This window comes from Athene cunicularia (assembly GCF_003259725.1).
Source record: "Athene cunicularia isolate RWA chromosome 14 unlocalized genomic scaffold, athCun1 chr14_part3, whole genome shotgun sequence".
NCBI classification, from domain to species: domain Eukaryota; kingdom Metazoa; phylum Chordata; class Aves; order Strigiformes; family Strigidae; genus Athene; species Athene cunicularia.
The window spans coordinates 45,584-51,479 of NW_020799120.1; positions in this window are offsets into that span (position 1 = coordinate 45,584).

The window sequence follows — 5,896 nt, forward strand, 5'->3', positions numbered from 1 at the left end:
GTCACATCCTGCTCTAGCGAGGGGGACAAGTGACTCAGATTCGCAAATCCCCAATTGGAGCGGACAACAAGTCTCCAAGTTCAAGCATTTATTAACTACCTACAATGCACTAATTGAACACATGATAATTGGCTAAGTACAGAGAAAGCTGTGGCAAGCAATATAATATGCTTTACATTTCTTAACACAAAAAAAGGAAAAGAGGGAGATAGAGGGAATGGGGGAGTACAGATCACCGGTCTGGGTTCCTGTGCTGCTCCTGCCGGCGAGGATTCCAGGAGGCAGCTATCTTCTTCGCTGGCATCCGTCGTCTTCGCTTCACTGCTCTCTCCGGATGGCCGGGGGGGGCGGGGGGCAGGAAGAGGGGCAGAGAGAGAGAGAGCCCTTTCTTCTTCGCTTTGATTTATACCCACTTTCCTTGGGTCCGTCCCCTAGGTCAACCCACAGACCTACGTATCCCATGTACAGGGAGGGGTAAGGTGTTTGATGGGATGATGTCACTAGCATGATCATGACAGCCCTCGTTAGCATATTGCGGGGTGTCAACTTTAATATGCATTTCGTGGATAATGAATCAAAGTTCATTCACCGGACACATGGCCCTTGAAATCTGCCCAGGTGCCCCAGGGCAGAGCCGTCCCATCTCCACAGGGCTCTCTCCCCCAGATACATTGGGCAGCCTTATCAGCTTTGGCCTCCACAGAAAGCACCCTGTGACTCATAGTTTTGTCTTGGGAGTGTTTGAGGCAAATCTTCAATCAGCCTCAATTTTTTGCTTTCCCAGGCTGTTTGTCTTAGTTTTTCACAGGCCTGGTTGCTCGGCTCTCACAACCATGGACTTCCCCAGGGGTCACAGCCTCCTTTGGGCACATGCACCTGCTTTGGCTTGGGGTTCTCCATAGGCTGCAGATGACGTCCACTCCACTGTGCACCTCCATGTGCTGCAGAAGGACAGCCTTCCTCACCGTGGTCTGCACTACGGGCTGCAGGGGAAACTCTCCTCTGGTGACTGGAGCTACCTCCTCCCCCTCCTTCTTCACTGTCCTTAGTGTCTTCAGAGTTGTTCTCTCACATATTCTCACTCCTCTCTTACAGTTTACTGTTGTGCAGCAGCTTTTCCCCCTTCTTAAATATGTTGTCACAGAGGCGCTACCATTATTGCTGATTGGATCAGCTTTGTCTAGTGGTGAGTTGGTCTTGGAATCAGCTGGCATTTCCTCTATCATAAATGGGGGAAACTTCTGGCCTGTTATCATAGAAGCCATACCTGCAGCACCCCTGTTTCCAAAGCTTTGGCATAGAAACCCAATACAGCTGCTCATCTCCAAAGAGAGCCTGCAAGCAGAGGTACAAGGAAGGAAAGATTCCTCATGGAATTGAGAACTTCCCTGTTGATACAAGGAGATGATCACCTGCATTGCAACTCTTTTATTTATAGCTACTTATAATGATTTCTGAATATTGCTTAATAATCCTGCTTACCCTGACTGTTCTGTGGAAGCTTACCAAGGGCTACTGTGTTGATCAAAACAAAGCAGTTTTCTGTGGAAACTTACCAAGAACTACTATTTTCAGCAAAAATAAGACCTGTCCTTGGAAACCAGCTGGGTTCTAACAAGCTGAATCTTTGTAGACTATATATGGACAGTAGAAACTAATAAGCTAGTGCTTTTAGATAAGATAGAGATGGTAAACTGGCTGGAACGATTCTTGTTGTTCAAGAAAATGACTAGGAGAATCTGTGCATGCTCCATGGAAAAGTACAAGGTGAAGAACACTGTGAGCCTTCCTCCAAAACACTGCCAAAGACACTCACCAGGAGGCAATGTGCAGGTGCAAAGAGAACATAAACTGCTGACACCAGCCTTTTGAACAAATGCAGCCTTACTTATGCATATGTATGTTTGTATTATGTAATCCAAAGAGTATGTATATCCACACTATAAGTTTCTGGTAAAATGTGCTGTTGGTGTGCAAGCTTTGTGGAGAAGTCCCCTTGCACCCAGGTGCCGGAATAATCATACCTGCTTTAAAACTCTCCCCGAGTTGTAGAGTTTGTGTCCATGCATCGCTGTGGTCCTGCGGGTATTCTGCCTGCTCATCCCCAGGCCTTGCACATATGGACACCTTTTTCCAGGGGGCTTTCCCAAATTTGGCTTAAGGATGAGATGATGAGGACTGGGTCTCTCCTGTCTACTCCTCTTCTGGAAAAGACATGAAAGCGTAAAAGAGGACATGGTGGTGACTGGCATCAGGAGACCACCCCCTGCCATCACAGACCCCGATGGGTTCACTCTCACAGTCCCTGAGAGGAAGAGTGACTGCTGTTACTCTGCCTGCATTGTGAGGCACCTTAAGGACAAGGGAAACCCTGAGAAGCACATGTAGAAAAGAGCCCAGAGAATTAGGAGACACATCCCATTGCTGGTGCATGGTCCATACTGTGCAGCCATGCCACTGGCTGTGGGGGAAGCAGTGCAAGGGAAAAAGAACATCAGAAACAAGTTGACACCATGGATGAAGAAGGAAAGGGGCAGTGGAGAGGGCATGCAGAGCTGATTAAGGGACCACTTGATCTGCAGTCAAATTCTCTGTCCTGACCAGTAGCCCCTATAGCAGGCAGGTGGAGCCATGCTTGCCACACTCCTTTCTTCACCCACATGGCAGCAATCTACATTCCGGTTTTGTTTTTGTCTCCTCTCTCTGGTTTCTGCATGCTCTGGCCTGTGGATGGGACAGGGAACCAGCAGACAGCACAAACATGCAGGCCTCAACACTGCCACCTCGTTCATCCCACTCCCTAACAGGCTCTACCAGATCATCCAGTCCAGAGCCTTTCTGGAACATCTCAGAGGATCTAAGTTTAGTGAACACTCAGTGCCGCTGGTCAGGCCCTGCCCTGGGGTGAGTGGGAGCCACTTCCACCCTGAGCAGTGTTGGGCAGAACAGGCGTGGCACTGGGCACAGACAGGAGGAAGTTTTTCTTTGCCTCTTTGGCACCCTGTGAGGTAGGAGGTGCAGCTCTGCACTGTTGGGGAGCAGCAAGGGCAGGGCTGTGCCAGGGGGAGCACAGCACAGCACAGCACAGCATGGTCAGGGGAAGGCCCTTGCAGCCAATGTGAAAGGCAAGGCACTAACTGCTATACAACTTGCTTAGAGAAATGAACACTGCCTAGGACTAAGAGCTTTTACCTCAGGGTGAGCTGAAGATCTACCTTAAATCAGCTCTCACTAGATGAGAACTACAACTACAGGTGATAAACCAATAGAAGATTGTCTTTCAAAAAACCTGCATGCATATAACCATGGGCAGAACAGCAATGGACCTGAATCTAGCATAAAACCCCTACATCTGCAGTGGACATGGGCTCAGAACAATGAAGATTAACACCCCACTGACCATAGGTCCACAACAGCTGCCTGGGAGAAACACATACTCCTTACATTGCTGACAGTAACTAACTAGCCCATCCTTAACATAAACAATTTGATTGGTTGACATAACTGTATTGTAAATGTATGTAAACCCTGCTTTCCTCTGTATTGTAAACATATATAAACAGTGTTTTCCTCTATATTGGTGTCCACGCATTAGGCTAGAACAGCACTATGTGCACCGCTAAAATAGGAGAATTAATTCCCTCAGCAATTCGCTGCTAAGCATCCTTGTCTCCCTCCTTGGCCGGCAAAGAACAGATGTTTATGCCAGGCAAAGCCTGCCACACCCTGGAAGCTTCATTTCTGGGCAGGGTTACAGCCCTCATGAGCTCAGTGTGGAGCAGCTCCTCTCCATCCTGCAAAGCAACAAGGCTAACATGTTGCTCCCGGGTTTCCTTCAGCTCTTCCAGAGCCAGCTCAGGTGGTCAAAGAGAAATTCCCCATCCAGAGTCATGGACAGGAGATGGGGAGAAGGGAAGACAAGGGCCTTGCGCTTCCTTTCCCAGGCCCACTGCCAGTGAGGTTTCCAGGGAGACATTTATCCAGCCTGGGCAAGGGCATGGGATAGAGGAAGGGAAGGAGGCATGAGTGCTGGCAGTGCCAGGGAGCATCAATTTGTAGGATTTGTCCCAGTTTGAATACTGGGTGGAGCAGAGTAGCACATTGGAAGCACGCAGGGCCCATAACCCAGAGGTCAATGGATCAAAACCATCCTCTGCTAATTCCTTTTTTCTGTTCTCCTGACAGCTGCCACCTCTCCCAGTAAGTTTTAAAGCATACTCTAGCAATCTGGTCGCCCATGGCCATGGCCCTCCTGCTCCCTCAATTCCTTCTCTCTGCCACTGACAACTTCTTTCTCCTTTGCCTTCTAAGGAGCCAGCACTCCCAAAGTGTCCCTCGGCAAGGTAGATGGGTGGGTGTGGAAGTGACTGTCCTGGGGACACAGGTATGTTTCTCCCTTGCCATCACAAATCTCAGTCACATCTTCCCAGTCACAAGCAAGGACCTCCAGGAGTCTGCAGGTGGGGAAGAGTAACTTGGCTGCTGCTACTTTTGTAAACACCAATGTGATCCGCTTGAACACCTGGGGACTTTCTTTATCCTGGTGAGTTTGCTGCCGTACTCACCTGCGGGTCCATCCAGGAGCAGGGCTGAGCAGGTATTCCCAATGGGCACTGCGTGGTCTCCATGTGGCTAGGTGTTGGTGTGGAGGGGAGAGGGGATGCTGCAGTGTGGCCTCTGTGGGAAGAGCTAAGGTGCTGCCCTGTGCCAGACACAGCTGGTTCCAGCTGCCTCCACAATACTGACCCATCTGTGAAGTTTCTGCATGGGCAGCAACCATGAGGGAGCTGCAGCATGAGTTGCTCCTTCCCTTTCCAGGCCATCACCTTGCAATTGCAATGACCATTCAAATAAATTCAGGCATGGCCTCTTCCACAATTCCTCCTTGTCTGAGTGTTTCCATGACCTGGCAGCAGGAACACAGCATGAGTATCGGCAAGGGAGCTCCCTGATACCCGAGTACTTGATGGGCCAGAAGCCAGAAGAGAGCTTGGGTGTTGACTGTGAGGTCACCTCTGGCTCTGCAGGCGATGGGCCATCTTGTGCTAGGTGCTTGTCTCCATTCCACAGTGGATGTCACTGCATGGTATATGTTGTTATACCCAAACACTTCCTGGTCCAAAGGAAGCAGACAGCCCATCAGAGGGAGATCTGAGAACATGTGGGCATGACAGTGTCAAAAGCGCTCATCAGGCAATCACAAAGCAATATGGGAACCCATGGGGAGTGACACTGCCAAAAGTTACCTCTTCCCTGAGGGGGCTTTCTGGCCTGATGTGCATCTGGGTACATGGGTAGGGTTGGCTGGTGCTGACAGCCAACCACAGGTCTGCCTGAGAGCAGGTGGGCATGATGGGGTCAAGAAATGGCTTTCAGCCAATCGCAGAGCAGCAGGAAAACATCTTGGTTGTGATGTTTAATCATAAAATGGCAGCTGAATGAAAGCGGTGCTCTCCATGTATGTAGGGGAAGGTATGTTGTGGTCAGATGTACCTCGTCATCCATAAGGGCTGCCACGGGGATTCACCAAAGCAATCATTCACTGCCAAAAGCAGTAGCAGCACAAGGCAGATTTTAGCCCAGGAACGGATAATGGATAGAGAGTCCTACAGAACATATTGTTCACGGGAATGCAGCATGGAGTGTGGCAGTTGCTCATATCTGACCAAGTTCTATAGAGCAAGAAATCTGTCCTAGAAATGATCCACCTGCCTTTCACCACACAATACAATAGGAATAATAATCATTACCTTAGCACTGCCTGCTTTTCACTCACTGATTGCTGAGCTGGTAGTAGAGAAGTGTACCAGACATGGACATATCCCTTGCCTCAGAAGAAACCCAGGCAGGTTGCTGTGCCTTTTGAATTGAACCAAAGGGCACACCATGCAACCAC